Below are 17,042 nucleotides of genomic sequence, written 5' to 3'. Positions count from 1 at the left end.
TATTGTAAGTTTCTTCAACTGCCCTTAGATGACAAACTGAATTAATAAATCTTCTCTAGCCAAGTTACTCAGTTTTAAGAAAAGCTCATTGAACTGAAAGCAATGCCAAATCTGATATTTTAGAGACTAGTACATTAATCCTGTTATTATACTAAACTTTATGGTTATCTACTCAATTCTGGCCTTTGTTTGGATCTACCTAATTATAAAAAAGGTATATACTTTTTTAAAGAAACTACTGAGGAACACTGGGATGGCTCACTCAATCGGTTAAGCATCCAACTCTGGATTCCAGCTCAGGTCATGATTTCACAGTTCATGAGTTAGAGTCCCACATTGGGGCCACATACTGGCAGTGTGGAGCCTGCTTGGGATTGTCTCTCTCTCCCTCTCTCTGCCCCTCCCCCTGCTCTCTCTCTCTCTAGCTCAGACAAGGAAGGAAGGAAGGAAGGAAGGAAGGAAGGAAGGAAGGAAGGAAGGAAGGAAGGACGGCCTGAAATTGAGATGGGGAAACTGAAGGACTCCATAAAAAATTGCTTTTTTGCTCCTTTTCCTACTTCTATTCATGCTAGGACCTGCACCCTCACCCCACTTAACACATGAGTTGTAAATAATCTCCTTGTAAGAGACAAGGAGTTACTGGTTCTCTAGGAAACAAAACATCTAAAGAAGGACTAAGTGAGAATGACCCGAGGAAGCCATCCTATGCAAATTCCAGACTGTTGGGAGCTAGAATTCTCAATGCCAAGACCCCGTGGCTCCAAGAAATGATACCTTCAACCTTGTCTTTGTTTTCTGATTCCTGGATGGCTGAAAGGATACATTCACAAGACCATCAACTCCAATAAAAACCCCAGACCCTGAATATAGGAAAGACTCACTCTTTTTCTTTCTGATCTCCCAGATACTCAGTCTGTTAGCTGCTCTCTCTATGTCTTCAGTTAAGTCTGCTTTCACCTCCCGCTGGCTCACATTTGATTTCCATCCTGCATGAATTGTAAAGTGCTTTGGGGTAAGTGGTGATTCAGTTTTAGAACTATATTTGTATTATAAGTTAAAGTTCTTTTCTTCCTCATCCTTCTCATCCCCTTCCTCCTCTTCCATTTCTTCCTTCTTTCCATTCTTCTCCTTTTACTTCTGCAACTAAGCTCAGAGTCAAGAATAGCTTTCCTGGAATGAAAAGGTAGGTGAAAATCTAGATGAACTCCAGAGGCAAGACACTAATGTCTATGGTGGTGTTCACTTGCATGGGTGAGCCCAGATCAAAAACAAAATGCATGAATATTTGAATGCTCCACTATTATTGTTCTAGAAAATATGGAGGTTTGGGTCTGGTGCCAGTTAAGTCCCTAAATTTTGCAATAGTTTTGCAACTCATACAAATGCATAAAAAATGGAGTTGGGGGTCAAATTCCTTCGTGTCTAGGATATAAGGGGAGATCCGGTTTATCTCCATTCTACCCAGCATTACATTGTAATTTCAGGGGAATATATTTTGTACAATTGTTCCTCTTTTCATATCCTTTTGCATATGTTCATTTTATTTTTATTTTTATTGCAAAGTAAATCAATGAATACCGAATTATTTATAGATCACATACATATATATAAATAAGTTATAATGTAGAAAGTAAAAATCTCTAACCACTTACCATATTGCCCCACCTCTTTCTATACCCATCTCCAAGAAGCAAACACAGTCAAGCTTTTGGTATCTTACCTGCCTTTTTGGAAGAATATTCAGGCATACATACTCTTTGTACAAAATGAAACCATACTTTACATATTGTTATATAATCTTTTCACATAAAAATAATAATTCAGACTTCTAATTTTTAAATGGCCACACAGTTTTCCACATTTTTTTCCAGAGGCTTCCATTTTACAAGTATTTTAGCACCTAAATTTTAATCATTCTCCTTTTGTTGATATAGAGGTGTCACAGTTTGAGTTCTTACAGATATTCCTATCCATATATCCTTGCACACTTGTGCAAGTATTTCTATACAATGTAAACCCAAAACTGAGTTAAAAATATTTGTACTTTTGATAGTTATTGTCACATTGTGATGATATTTATTATTTGACAATTGTTTGTCACTCAAATAAGTTTTCACAATTCACACTTGCACTAGGAATATATGAGTTTTCTTTCTCTGTGTGTGAGGCAAACTTGGATTTCATCCATATGTTTAACTTTTTGTAATCTGATGGGCAAAAATAGGACTTCATTTTTAATTTGCATTTTCCTAATTGCCAGCAAAACTGAACATCTTTTCATATGTTTATTAGGTATTAGCATTTTGGGTTTTTGTTGACTACTTGTTCATATTTTTTTGCCCTTTTCTTATTGGGTATTGTCTTTATTTTTAGGAACTGTTCTTATACTAGGAATAGCAATACTTTCTGTTATGTCTTCTATGAAGATTTATATTTTCATGCAGTCATTGCTCTATCTTTGTTTTTTGTTTTTTTCTTCATGGCTTCTGAGTTTTATATCTTACTTAGGAAGATCTTTCCCAGTACTATTAAATATTTCCTATATTTCATTCTAGAAATTTTACAGTTTTGCCTTCTTACATTTCACTATTTAATCCCTTTGGAATTTAGTTTTTAAAATGTGTGGTGTGAAGAGAACTCTAATATTTTTGCCCGGTTGATCTCAAACTATTGATTAGTCCATTCTTTCCACAATGGTTTGAAATGATATATTTTTCATAAACTAAATTTAAAATTCATATGCATCTGTTCCTGAACATTACTGTATTCAATTGATCTATTTCTGTACCAGTATTACACTATGTTAATCACTATAGCTTTATCATAAGCTCTGTTGAAAGAATCAGTTCCTTCTCATTATTTTTGTTCCTGTAATTTGCTTTGTAATCATTGCCGATCTACACATCCAAATAAACTTAGATTTACCTTGCCAGTTCCATTAAAAAATCCTGTTGGATCTTTTAAATTTGAGGTGATAGATCTTTACAATATTTCATCTTCCCATCTTGAATCATGACATGTTTTTCTCTTTTTAAAGTTTTATACTTTTCTTCATCTCTTGTGTATTTTTGGATAAGTTTATTCCACGGTAGTTGAGAGTTTTGTTGTTGTTTGTAATACAAACAGGGTCCTTTTTCATAATTTCTAATTAATTACTGTTGTTATCCACAAAAGCTATTAGTAATTTGTATTTTGACCTTAAGCCTGTCTTCCTTACTAAAATCTCTTGTTTAATAGTTTCTTCTTTGTATCTTTTTAAGATTCATGAGCGTGGCATTTTGTTTCATCTTTTCTAATATTTTTCTTATGTATTATCTGTGTGGTATGCATGTGTATGTGCATCTATCTGTATACAGAGAAAGAGAATGAAACAAGTTTGTGTGCCTTACTACACTGATTTGGGTTTCCAGGACATTGTTGAACAATATTAATGATGATAAGCATTTTTGTCTTGTTTCTAATTCCAATGGCATTCTATCTCTAGTACTTTAAGATTTCGTATAAAGTTTGCCATTGACTTCTTGATCAAATTAAGTATTTCTGTTCCTAGGTTACTAAAATTTTGTGACGCATTAGTATTGCCTCTTCTGAATCTATCAAAATGATTTAATGACCTTTACTATATTAATGTTATGGATTAAAGTATTGTATTTCTGATTTTAAGCTATTCTTCCATTTCTGGGGCACCTAGGTGGCTCAGTCAGTTGAGTGTCCAACTTCGGCTCAAGTCATGATTTCACGGTTCTTGGGTTCGAACCCACGTTGGGCTCTGTGCTGACAGCTAGCTCAGAGTCTGGAGCCTGTGTCTCTCTTTCTCTGACCCTCCCCTGCTCACGCTGTCTCTCTCTCTCTCTCAGAAGAAACAAATAAAACATTAAAAAAACTATTCTTCCATTTCTAAATTTTATTTGATCATTATGTGTTGTTTTATCATGTACTGCTGTAATTAATTAGTTTGCTAATATTTAATTTAGGTTTTAAGTACCTATAGTCACCAATGAGAGTAGGCTAGAATATTTTCTTTGTTTCTTTCTTTTGTATAATTTTTGTCTGCTATTGGTATAAACATTATATTAAATGTATAGAAGGAATTTGACAGATTTTCATCTCTTTCTATTTTACAAAACAGTTTAAATGACATAAAAGTTACCTGTATGTTGAACACTTGAGAAAATTTATTCACAATGTCACAAAGATATTGATCTATTTTTTACCTTTTCTTATGGTTTGCAAATTTATATTTTCCTAGAAATTCTTCCATTTCATCTAGTTGCTCAATGTAGTATTATAAAGTTGCATACACTATTCTAGTATTTTTCATATCTCCTATTCTGTGGTTATACTCCTGTTTTATTATTGGTGCTACTATTATGTTTTTTCTCTTATTTACTAGAATTGGTAGAAGTTTGTTCATTAAATTATTCTTTTAAAGAAGCAATTTGGGGGTGGAAAGTTTTATTTTAATCAAATTTCTGTTTTTATCTTTATTAGTTCCTTCTAATTTTGTGGTTTTTGTTCTTTTCCAATTTCTTGTGTTGAATGCCGTTCATTTCTTTTCAAGTCTTTTTCTCACCAATAGATGTATCTAGAAAGACTACACTCCTCTGAGTAACATTTTGATTTTTTTTTCCTATCTACTTTATTGAGGTAAAATTTACATACCATAAAACTCACCATATAACTTGCAGAATTCAATAGTTTCTAGTAAATTTATAGAGTTGTGCAATCATCATCACAATATAATTTTAGAGTATTTCCGTCACTCTAAGAAGAAAACTTGTACCCTTTTGCAGTCATCCCCTAGTCCCTACCCTTATCCCAAGGTACCTGGTCATTTTTTTTAAACATAAATGTCCAAATCCCACTGCAGACTATGTACATCAAAAATCTGAGAATGTGGTCATCACATGTGTAGATTCTAAAAGATTATCAGGTAATTAGACTTAGACCCAGGTTTTAGAACCACCTTAAAATGAGAAGAAAGGCTTTAGCCTGCTTGATGAAGCAGTAATCAGGGAGAAATATGAAGTTAAATAATTCATTGGAATACAGTTTAAGGACTCATAAATTTTTTAAATTACTTTGGTAACACAGGAACCTTGAGTCCAGGGATTGAATTGATTCATTTTTATATTTCTTACAATGCCAAGTATAGTGATTTACATAAAGACGACGCTTCAAATATATGTTTTAAATGTAGAACAGACTTTATTTATGTAGCTGTCAAATCTACAAAGATTATTCCCTAAAAGATATTTTTGACTCAACTTTCAAACTTATTTAGAAAACTTTTTGTTTTTCATATACAATTCTAAATTTTATTAAAGTCTAACTTATAATAAAACCTCAAAAGTACTATATTCCCAAACCAACTTATTTCCTCTTCTTATAAAAAAAAATGAGTTCATTACAATTAATGTTACATTGCAAATCCTGTATAATTATTAACCACATGTTGTTAGTTGCTAAAAAATAACAATTCAATTAGCTTAAAGCAACATTCTCTTTATATCACAAAATGAACTGTTATTCTTTGGATGATCATTCTTTAGAAAGGAAGTACTTTTTTTTTTAACCTTCTTTAATGTATTTATTAATACTTCAATATTATTGAGTTCCTAATTATGAATTCAGTATTATTGAAGTAGTGCTCTAGCAATTTAATTTAAATATTCCATTTCAGTTACATTTTAACTCTGGAATTTTCAAATTTGAGATTGGTTTGCAATTATGCCATTTGTAGATACAGTTCAATATAATAACTATGAAGTTTTTTTGTGTGATAAAAAAGACATACATAAAATTTACTCTCTTAACCATTTTTAAGTGTATAGGAATGTTAAGTATATACACATTGTGATGCAACAGATCTCTAGAACTTCTTCATTTTGAAAAACTGAAACTCTGTACACATTGAACAACTCCTCTTTGCTCACTTTCCCAAGCCCCTGGCAACCACTATTCTGCTTTCTGTTTCTAAGAGTTTGACTATTTTAGATACCTCATGTGAGTGGAATCATGCAGAATTTGTCTTTTAGTGACTGGCTTATTTCACTTAGCATCGCATCTTTGAGGTTCATCCATGTTATAGCACATGGCTAGATCTCCTTTTTTTTTTTTTTTTTTTGAAGGATGAATAATATTCCATTGTGTGCATATACCATATTTTCTTTATCTATTCATCTGTCGATGGACATTTAGGTTACTTCTACCTCTTAGCTATCATGCATAATGCTGCAGTGAACATGATCTGCAAATATCACTTTGAGTCCCTGATTTCAATTCTATTGGATATACATAGAAGTGGGATTGCTAGATCATACAGTAATTCTGTTTTTAATTTTTTGAGAAAACTTTATACTGTTTTCTATAACAACTGCATCGTTTTGTAATCCCACCAACGGTGCATAAATGTTCCAATTTCTCCACATTTTCCCCAACACTTTTTATTTTCTGATTTGTTTTGTTTTGTTTTTTTATGGTGGTCATCCTAATGGGTATGAGGTAATATCTCATTGTGGTTTTGATTTGCATTTCCTTGACAATTAGTGGTATGAAGTATCTTTTTTAAAAAATGTTTATTTATTTATTTATTATTATTTTTTTTTTACAAATAGTTTATTGTCAGATTGGTTTCCATATAACACCCAGTGCTCAGCCCCACAAGTGCCCTCCTCCATGCCCATCTCCCCCTTCCCCCCACACCCATCAGTCTTCAGTTTGTTTCTCAGCATTCAAGAGTCTCTCATGGTTTACCTTTCTCCCTTTCCCCCACCATTTCCCCCCTTCTTCTCCCCCCATGGTCCTCAGTTAAGTTCCTCCTAATCCTCCTATACGTGCAAACATATGATATTTGTCCTTCTCTGCCTGACTTATTTCGCTAAGCATAACACCCTCAAGGTCCATCCATGTTGCTACACATGGCCAGATTTCATTGTTTCTCATTGCCATGTTGTATTCCATCATATAGATAAACCACATCTTGTTGATCCATTCGTCTGTTGATGGACACTTAGGCTCTTTCCATGTTTTAGCTATTGTTGAGAGTGCTGCTATGAACATGAAGTATCTTTTTATATGCTTGTCGGCCATTTGTGTATCTTCTTCACAGAAATGTCTACTGAAGTCCTCTGTCCACATATGAATTGAGCTGATTTGTTGTTGAGTTGTACGAGTTCTCTGTATCTTCTAGATATTAAACCCTTATCAGATACATGGTTTGCAAATATTTTCTAGCATTCTATAGGTTGTCTTTTCACTCTGTTGACTGTTTTGTTGCACAAAGTTTTAAGTTTTATGTAGTTCTGTTTGACTATTTTTGCTTTTCTTCCCCCGTGTTTTTCATGTCATATCCATGAAATTATTGCCAAATCAAATGTCCTTAAGCTTTCCCCTGTATTTTCATTTAGGGTTTATAGTTTCCGATCTGATGTTTAGGTCTTCAACCCATTTTGAGCAAATTTTTGTATATGATGTAAAGTAAGCACTCAGCTTCAGTCTTTTGCATGTGGCTGTCCAGTTTTCCCAACACTCTTTGAAGAGACTTTCCTTTCCCCATTGTGTTAGCATTGTCACTTTCATCAAAGATTATTTGACTTTATACATGACGGCTTATTTCTGGGTTCTCTACTTTGTTCTATCAGTCTACCTTTGTTTTTATGCCAGTAGCATACTGTCTTGATTACTGCAGTTTTGTAATATGTTTTAAAATCAGGAAGTTTGAGGCCTCTAGCTTTTTCTACTTAAGATTGTTTTGGCTATTTGGGGTCCTTTGAGATTACATATGAATTTTAGCATGTATTTTTCTATTTCTTAAAAAATGGTATTGAGATTTTTTTAGAGATGGTATTGAATCTGTAGACTGCTTTATGTGTGTAATGTGGACATTTTAAGAATACTAAGTCTTCCATTCCACAAACATGGAATGTATTTCCATTTTTTAATCTTTGATTTCTTTCCTCAATATTTTGCAATTTTCCGTGTACAACTCTTTCACCTCTTTGGTTAAATTCATTCCTAAGCATTTTATTCATTTTGTTGCTCTTATAAAGGAAATTATTTTCTTAATTTCCATTTCAGACTATTCATTGTTCATGTATTGAAATACAACTGAGTTTTGGTTTTGTGTCCTAAAATCTTGCTGAATTCATTTATAAGTTCCAGCAGGTTTTCATGTGGAATCTTCAGATTCTTCTACATAAAAGATTGTGTCATCTGAAAACAGAGATAATTTTACTGCTTCTTTTCCTGTTTGGATTCTTTTATTTCTTTTTCTTCCTGATTGCTCTGAATAGCACTTCCAGTACTATGTTGTATAGAAGTGGAAAGAGCATCTTTTCCTTGTTTCCTTGTTCCCTTTCTTAATGTTAAAGGGAAAGCTTTTAGTTTCTCACCATTTAACTCTAAAATTGTATTGTTTTAATACCTAAGTAGAGGAAAAGTTTCCAAGATATTAGCACACATTCTCTGAGAGTGAGGACCAGTTACACTTTAATCAAGGTCGTGAGAGAAAAATATGGCAGGAGTTGATACATACGCTAGGCAAAAACTCACACTCACTAAACATTTTCTACTCCAAGTCAGTTACTAATCTGCATATTCCCTTAGGTGAGCTTTTTTTTCTCCACCAAGTAGTATCTATTTTCCCTTCTAAGAAATGGGATAATATTGTTATATTCATTTTATCTCCCTAAGGTCTTATGCGACTATACTATACAAAAATTTATATGTACATTACTTTGTGCTAATTGGTGACAAGAATAACTTTAGTAAAATGTGAGATTACAGCATAATCTTTTTATGGGAAAAGATTATTGAGATCCTCATTTTTATTCTGAAAAGAAAATGAAACTCCATAAAGATGGTAATTTTTGGATTTGCATTTATACTGATCTTTAAAAATCATAGTAGTAACTACTACCTATAAATAAATGACTTCATATTTAAGTACAGTGCTTTGAATAAGTAAGCATACAAGAACGTCTGTCGAATACCTGTTAAATGAAAAGGTAATTTTTAATTATATATTTTGTTACATTTTCCTTACATCTTGCATTAGTTTTCTGTTTCTCATCATCTAAATCAGGTATGGGTGAGACTCAGGGTATAATCCATACAGGGCACAGTTTCCCTCCATCTGTGGACCTGTGAAACTAGAAAACAAGTTATCTATTCCCAAAATACACTGGTAGGACAAGCATAGGATAACACTTAACATATTCCAGTTCAAAAAGGAAGAAAATGGAAGGGGGTTTAAAAAAAATCACTAGTTCCAAGCAATTTCGAAATCCAGCTGGGGAAACTCCATTAAGTTTCAAGGTCTGGAATAATCCTCTATGGTGCATGGGATGAGTCATTCTTTCTTTTTCATGAAAGAAATACATGTTTGCAGCTGTGTGATTTTATCAGCCTGTTTCCTGCCTGTAGAAGAGTGAGAATCTCACATCTTCCTTTCTTTTCATGCTCTCTCTCCTTCTTTTGGTCCAAACTGACAGTATTTCTGCTGAAAGGAAATTCTCAAAAACTTTGTGGGTCTCCCATGTATGCCACAGGGGTTTACTCTGTTAGAGAGTAGGCTCATCCACAGATCTTTCCTAGATAATTCCATCTGTTTTTGGATTTTGCTGAGATGTCTGAGGGACAGTCTTTAAAGCTTCCTAGAAGCTCTTTGGTTTGCTTGAGGGAGATCTGTGAGTCACATCCTAATCTCTTCAAAGGACCTTTTGTGTGACTGAGTACTTAGACCGTTTCATTTTTCCTAGGTATCAGCAAAAGTTTGTCCAGCTATACCCTCAGTTTTTTCTCTAGAGTACACTTCCCTGACAGTGAATCTCTTAATTTTAGTGTCTTTAAAAATATGTATATTTCTTTATCCCTTAGAGAGAAAGCGTGAGCAGGGGAGAGGCAGACAGAGAGGGAGACAGAAAATCCAAAGCAGACTCTGAGCCAATGTGGGGCTCAGATTCACAATGCATGAGATCATGACCTGAGCCGAGTCAGGCACTTAACTGACTGAGCCACTCAGGCGCTCCTAGTGTTTTTCTAATCTATATAGGTGGAGAACTCCCCAAATCATCAAATCCTGGATCCTATTTGCTTAACAGTCATTTACTCAATTTATTTATTTCCTCTCACATTTTACCATAAGCAACAAGAAGAAACCCATTTGCACCTTCAACACTTGCTTGGAAACCTCATCTGAATGTCCAGTTTCATCATTTATAAATTCTCCTTTGCATATAACTGCATGATACAATTTCTTAAAGTATATTGTATTTCTACTAAATTTATACTAAATTCAACTACTTTTATTTTTACTAAAAGTCTATCCAATGCAATCTAGACCTTTTCTATCCCACTTCTCAATATTCTTCCAGCTTCCAGTTCCTCCAATTCCGAAGCCCCTTCCATACAGTTAGGTATTTGTTACACCCACCCCTCATTTCCAGCTACCTAACCCGAATTCATTTTCTATTGTTTTCTTTCTTTCTTTCTTTCTTTTTTTTCATATTTTTATTTTATTTCTAGGATAGAGAGAGACAGCGTGAGCAGGGGAGGGTCAGAGAGAGAGGGAGACACAGACTCTGAAACAGGCTCCAGGCTCTGAGCTGGCAGTCAGCACAGAGCCCGACGTGGGGCTCGAACCCACGAACCGCGAGATCATGACCTAAGCGAAAGTCGGATGCTTAACCGACTAAGCCACCCAGGCGCCCCCATTTTCTATTGTTTTCATAACAAATCACCACAACTGTATTGGTTCAAAATAGCACAAATTTATTATTTTCTAATTCTGTAAGTTGGAAGTCTGACACTAGTCTCACTGAGTTAAAATCAAGATATCTGTAGGGCTGCATTCTTGTGGAGGCTCTAGGGGAGAATATGTTTTCTGCTCACTCATGTTATTACAGAATTCAGTTCCTTGTGTTTGTAGGACTAAGGTCCCCATTTGCCTTTTGGCTGTGGGTGAAAGGTTGTTCCTAGTTTCTAGAGGCCACTGCACTTCTTCTTTTTTTTTTTTTTTTTTAAATATTTTTATTTATTTCTAGGAGAGAGAGAGAGAGAGACAGCGTGAGCAGGGGAGGGTCAGAGAGAGAGGGAGATACAGACTCTGAAATAGGCTCCAGGCTCTGAGCTGGCAGTCAGCACAGAGCCCGACGCGGGGCTCGAACCCACGAACCGCGAGATCATGACCTAAGCAAAGTCGGACACTTAACTGACTAAGCCACCCAGGCGCCCCACCACTGCACTTCTTGATCCACGGTCCTCTTGCTTTTTCTTCAGAAGTCTCAGCGGCAGCTTCTCCTATCACATCTCTTTCATAGAGTTTGATACGCGAAATTGTCATCATCCTTCATTTCCAAAAATTCTGTAATCTCATCATGTCTCTTTCTTGCTAATCCAAAGGTCACTTAGAAGCCTATTCAAAAATTTGCAAATGGATGGATTCACAGCTTGTGTGTGTGTGTGTGTGTGTGTGTGTGTGTGTTTGTGTTGCAGTATGGTCAGAGAATGTAACATCTGTGGTTTCAACTTCAAGAATTTTATGGCAACTGTTTTTGTAGCCTAATACATGACCAATTTTTGTAATAGTTCTGTAAGCATTTGGAAAAAAATATATTTATTTTCTGTCTCTGTGGTATAAAGTTCTATATATCTCTAAGGTTTAGTTCATAAGTGTGTTAATCAATTCTCTATATCCTCATTTGTTTCATTGACTTGATTTGCCAGTTTTTTAGAGAGATGTACTAAAGTGTGCGTTTTTTTGTGTTTTAAACTTAATTTATTCACATGTCAGTAAATGAAAAGTAAATGAAATAGTAAATGAAAATAAATTTTTATTAAATTTTTTTGAGAGATAGAGAGTGTGCAAGCAAGGGAGAGACAGGAGGAGAGGGAAGGATAGAATTCTAAGCAGGTTCCACACTTAGCGCGGAGCCCAATATGGGGCTTGATGTCACAACCATGAGATCATGACCTGAGCTGAAATCAAGAGTCGGATGCCTAACTGACTGAACCACCTGGGTGCACCTAAAAGACAATATTTATTCATCAGAATTTCTAATACATACCTGTCTTAATTATTAATAATTAAGTTAATAATTGCCTATAATTTTTTATATAGTGAATTGTGTGGGTTTTACTTTAGACTGTGAATTATTCTATAATTTTCTGAGAGTACAAAAGCACCAAACCTAAATCATATATGTAACCACAGTTCCTGAATAGAAATGTAACTAAGTAAAACTGGAGAAATCTATTTGCATAGCATCACAAAAATATCCCAGCAGGTTTCTGCCACTTCCTGTCCTTCCATTTAATGCACTGACTCCATTGGTACCTAACCATCAGGTTGATTCTTTTTTTTTTTTTTCCTTTTATTTCTAAGAGAGAGAGACAGCATGAACAGGGGAGGGTCAGACAGAAAGGGAGTTATAGAATCTGAAACAGGCTCCAGGCTCTGATCTGTTAGCACAGAGCCCAATGCGGGGCTCGAACCCACCAACCATGAGATCACGACCTGAGCTGAAGTTGGACGCTTAACCGACTGAGCCGCCCAGTCGACCCCAGGTTGATTCTTTTTTATTTCTTATCAGCTTTCCTAAACACTGAGTATGTGTTGCTTCCCAGGGTCTACAGGCTAGAAACTTTAAAAGAATAAGGCAATTCAAGAAATTGTGAAGCGTTCTGAAAGTCACATGCATGGGGTTCTATAACCAATTTAGTCCCCAGATTCCAAGGGAGGAAAGTTGGGAGTCAAGTCTCTGCTTGAAGCCTTTTTAGTATGAAATAGACTTTCTCTTGACTTGCATTTTGTAAAATTAGGGTTTGGACAGTAGTTTGGTAGTGACCTGATGAACTAAGTTTGTGAGTTTGTTTGTTAATGTTTTTATTTTAAATCTTTTAGCTTAGTCTAATGACCACTACCACAAAGGACTATAACATATAACTTTCTTATTATAAATTAACATCCCAAGCACTGTCTTAAAAGAAGTTGGAAAAAAATTTTCTTAAACTGTGTAATCCTTGTCTTAAATGTAGAGCACTCTACATTTCTATGTGAAGACCTAGGAGGGCAGACTCAGAAAGAATTGCTCCCTTTTTATTCCCCTCAAGATTTATGGGTTTCCAATGTAAAACTGTTTTTTCATAACTTTATCTTAAGGACCTTAAGTGTCCTGCAGTTAAATATTCTTAGTTTAGAGAGTTAAGAAAATGTAAAACCTATTTTAAGAACCACACTTTACTAACTTACTTTTTAGGAAAGTAAATTCAACAGGGTTCTATGTGATAATGGGCCAGTGAAGATTTACTGTCTTAGTCATTTCGAGGGCTGAACCGCTTGGTTTTCTGTGCCTTACTAAACTAGTTACTCTGCTGAACTTTGAATTAACAAAATAAAAACCATCAGCAACATAAAAGGAAAGCTGCTGCAATATCCTCTTATCAGAAAAAAGAGACAAGGCATAAAATCTTCAGCTTTAGGAACAAATAGTAAATCATTTATGCAAGAGAGATTTGGGAGAGGAAATGTGGCATCCAGACAAATAATTAAAATACTGACAGTGCAGTATTAAAATGAATTTAGCTAGCATTTAACCAAAAGAGTGAAAAAAGCCTGGTTTAGCTGTAGGCTGGTGGAAGAGCAAAAACTTCTTAGGCCGTGTAGGCTGACCTGCAGATGGAATTTTCTTGTCAATTCACATTTGACTGGGTTTTCCAAGAAACACATTGTTAAGTTTTAGGTGCACCAAGATCACAGGGATACGTATGTCTTCACAGGAATATATGTAAAAGGTTGCAGTCAAGTTCAGTACGAAGGGTGAGATTTATCTGTCCATGACCTTTCTTGTCAGCTGCTCATTGGTACCCAAGCTATGAAATGCCCCCTTTCTTATCCCCTGCCTCAACCAGAACCCTGGAAATTCCACAAGAGCTCAAGTCTAAACCTTCAACTTTCCCTAACAAATAAGCCTGGCAGTTCCCCCTGACCTCACCAGCAAAAAGTAGTCTTTCTCTCCTGATTTTGAATTTTTGTACCAATTAGTACCTATTAATTTGCCCAGTAGCCATGTGCTGACTTGTGACTTTTTCCCTTACTGTCTTTTTCCCAACAATTATTTACTTCTTGCTGTTGTTGAACTTTCAACATTTATATTTAATCATTTATATTAGCTTGGAAGTCCCTTGAAATCAAGGCCCATATATTATTTGAAAAAGAGGATAAGGAAGGGAGTAGAAAAATTGCTAACCTCTACCTGCATTGGGATACTCCAAACCCATGAAGCCAAAGAAATATACCCATTTTTTATGACAGTGCACAAAAATCAGCCAGGCTGTATGGGATAATGTGGTTGTTATTATTATGATTCCTATCATCTTGAAGATAATAGTGGTTTAACAGTCATATCCTGTCAAATACCTTAATGGGGAAGCTGAGGGAGGATGAATAGAAAGGGATAAGATAAAGAAAGGTAAGGTGGAGTACAGTGGCTCAGTGAGAAGCCAGGCATGAAACAGGTCCAGGGGATAGGATGCTGGGCCAGGGAAAAAAATAGGAAAGGGATCTAGGGAATATCAAAGATAAGAATGGGGACAGGTCTGCTTTCTGCATGGCGATTTATGCCTAGACCAAGTTAGATGAAAGACCTAGAGACAAAACAGCTATATATGTATCACAAAAGCAAATTCAAGGCTTTATACAAACTGTGTCTCCATATCTACAGAGCGTTTATGCTTTAGTTGAGAACAAAATCTAAAACATTTGGGTCTCTTAGTTCAGGTACCATTTAGGCTCCTGGGAAAAGTCCCTTTTGTTCCTTCTATTCTTTCTGTGCTTCCCAGCATCTTTGTGGTTCCTTGGGGTCCTGGAATGGCACTATCTAGTGCCTATCAACTCCACCTTCCACACCACATCTTTTATTCATAGGCTCAGCCTTATCTAAATGCTCCTTCCTGTCTCCTCCAGATTCAGGCTGCCAAGTGAATTCCCTATTGCAGAGAACTGCATTCTCAAGCATGAGTTTCACTGTGAGGCTCCCAGTTTCTGGTTGTCTTAGAATGTGTTTGCAATATCAGTGCCTGGAGTGGCAATAAAGCCCTATTCACAGAAGATGCTATGTCAGACTCCTACACTGACTTCTATTATTCCAATCCTTTGGGCTATTCTAAAGAGCTTTATCTGTTCCTCCCACTTTCTTTAGCATTAGCCATGTGCCCATTTCTCCTGGCTATTTGTTTAAGTAGAGTGTACCTGTTTGGTCTGTTTGAACTGGAATTAGGAAGTCCTGTTGATGGTAGCTTACAGGGTTACTCGGGGTCTGTACATACTTGCTATTTCTCAGATTATTTATACAATTTATTTGTCTACATTCTCTTACCTCTATATCTCTAAAATCCATCTTAATGCAATACAGCCCTTAGTGCCAAACCAATTTTTTCTAATACATGTTTTCCCTAAAGCCCCAATACCTTCATTCCTTTGTTCTGATTTATTGCTGCTGCCTTACTACAGCTACGAGGCAGAAAAATAATAATAATAAAAATTTTAAAACCCTAGTAACGAGCACATCAGGATTAACATACTAGGTCTATGTTAAACCACCCAACAATGAACTAACTCATCTTTAATTTATTAGCTTGATTCTGATATAAATTCTGAATGAAAAGTAAAAGGTTGTGTAGATTAATAATATTAAAGTTGCAAAACAAACCCCTGAAAAATAGGAAATGTTAAGCAAAGGGAGCTGTGCCATCTTTAATTCATTGCTCTATTCCTAGGCAATTCCATGCATGCAGGATGTAGGCTCACAGCTGCATTTTTAAAAAGACTCTGCGGTACCCAAGGCATCAGTGCAAGGTATAAACAGCACAGCTTGTGACTCTAAAGTGTAGGGCCTAATTCAATGTATTCTGTGACATTGACATGAAAAACATTTCATTATGACCTTTCATTAAGTATCACTTGCTTTTGTAAGTATTACAGATAGGTCTATCATTCTAGAGGCAAAAATTGTAGGTCAAGTACTAGATAAATCCCCAAGTGGTGTGAAGATCCTGTAGCCAGGGATTAAGCACTGTGGATGGGATGGGTCTAAATCAACAATCTCAGAATGAAAAGAGCATCAGCATCAGTGTCAGGTGACTTGAACTTTCTCAACACTTAATATTCAGTAAAATGTTGCTTATTCAATCTAATGGGGAAGGTCAGCATGAATTTGTGAGATGGACACAAGACACACAACTTCTTAAGAATAGAAGTGATTTCTTGGTTTCCAGAGTACATGGTTACTTCAGTTGAAGTTCTTTTTTTTTTTTTTAATGTTTTATTTATTTTTAGGAGAGAGAGAGAGAGAGACAGCATGAGCAGGGGAGGGTCAGAGAGAGGGGGAGTCACAGACTGAAACAGGCTCCAGGCTCTGAACTGGCAGTCAGCACAGAGCCCGACGCGGGGCTCGAACCCACGAACCGTGAGATCATGACCCAAGCGAAAGTCAGACGCTTAACCAACTAAGCCACCCAGGCACCCCTGAAGTTCTAAATACTACTAAATTGTAGTTCTGTCCCTCCTGCTGGAGCTGACAAAGAGTGAAATTGACATGTTAATTCTGCAAACGCTAAAAAAAATAAACAACTTAGTTAATAATTAGTTTAAACATTCTCCCTTTAATATTTACATCAGCAGGTCTCAACAGGACACACTGATACGTTGCAAACAGCCTGATACCAATCATAAAAGAAGTATGAAAGCTTGCAAATGAAGGACTTTTAAAAAGAAGGCAGAGATGATGTAGGGTTATCACAATCATATCACGGTCATACATTTGCATTTCAAAATGGTTTCTTGAGAGAAAGGCAAGGCTGGGATTACAGGGATGAAGCCAGGGACTGTACTTGCACGTGGGGCCAATACCATTCTTATATGTCACAGAAAAAGCAGAGGAGAAAGCTATGGCTTTACATCAGTTTTCTTAACAAACACTTTTATCATACAAAGGTAAAACTAAACCTTGCTCACTTACCTTTCTGATTATAGCTAATGATTA

The sequence above is a fragment of the Hyaena hyaena genome, unplaced genomic scaffold (genome assembly GCF_003009895.1).
Source record: "Hyaena hyaena isolate Hyena2069 unplaced genomic scaffold, ASM300989v1 scaffold_173, whole genome shotgun sequence".
Taxonomy (NCBI): Eukaryota; Metazoa; Chordata; class Mammalia; order Carnivora; family Hyaenidae; genus Hyaena; species Hyaena hyaena.
Note: the sequence above shows the minus strand (reverse complement) of the source record.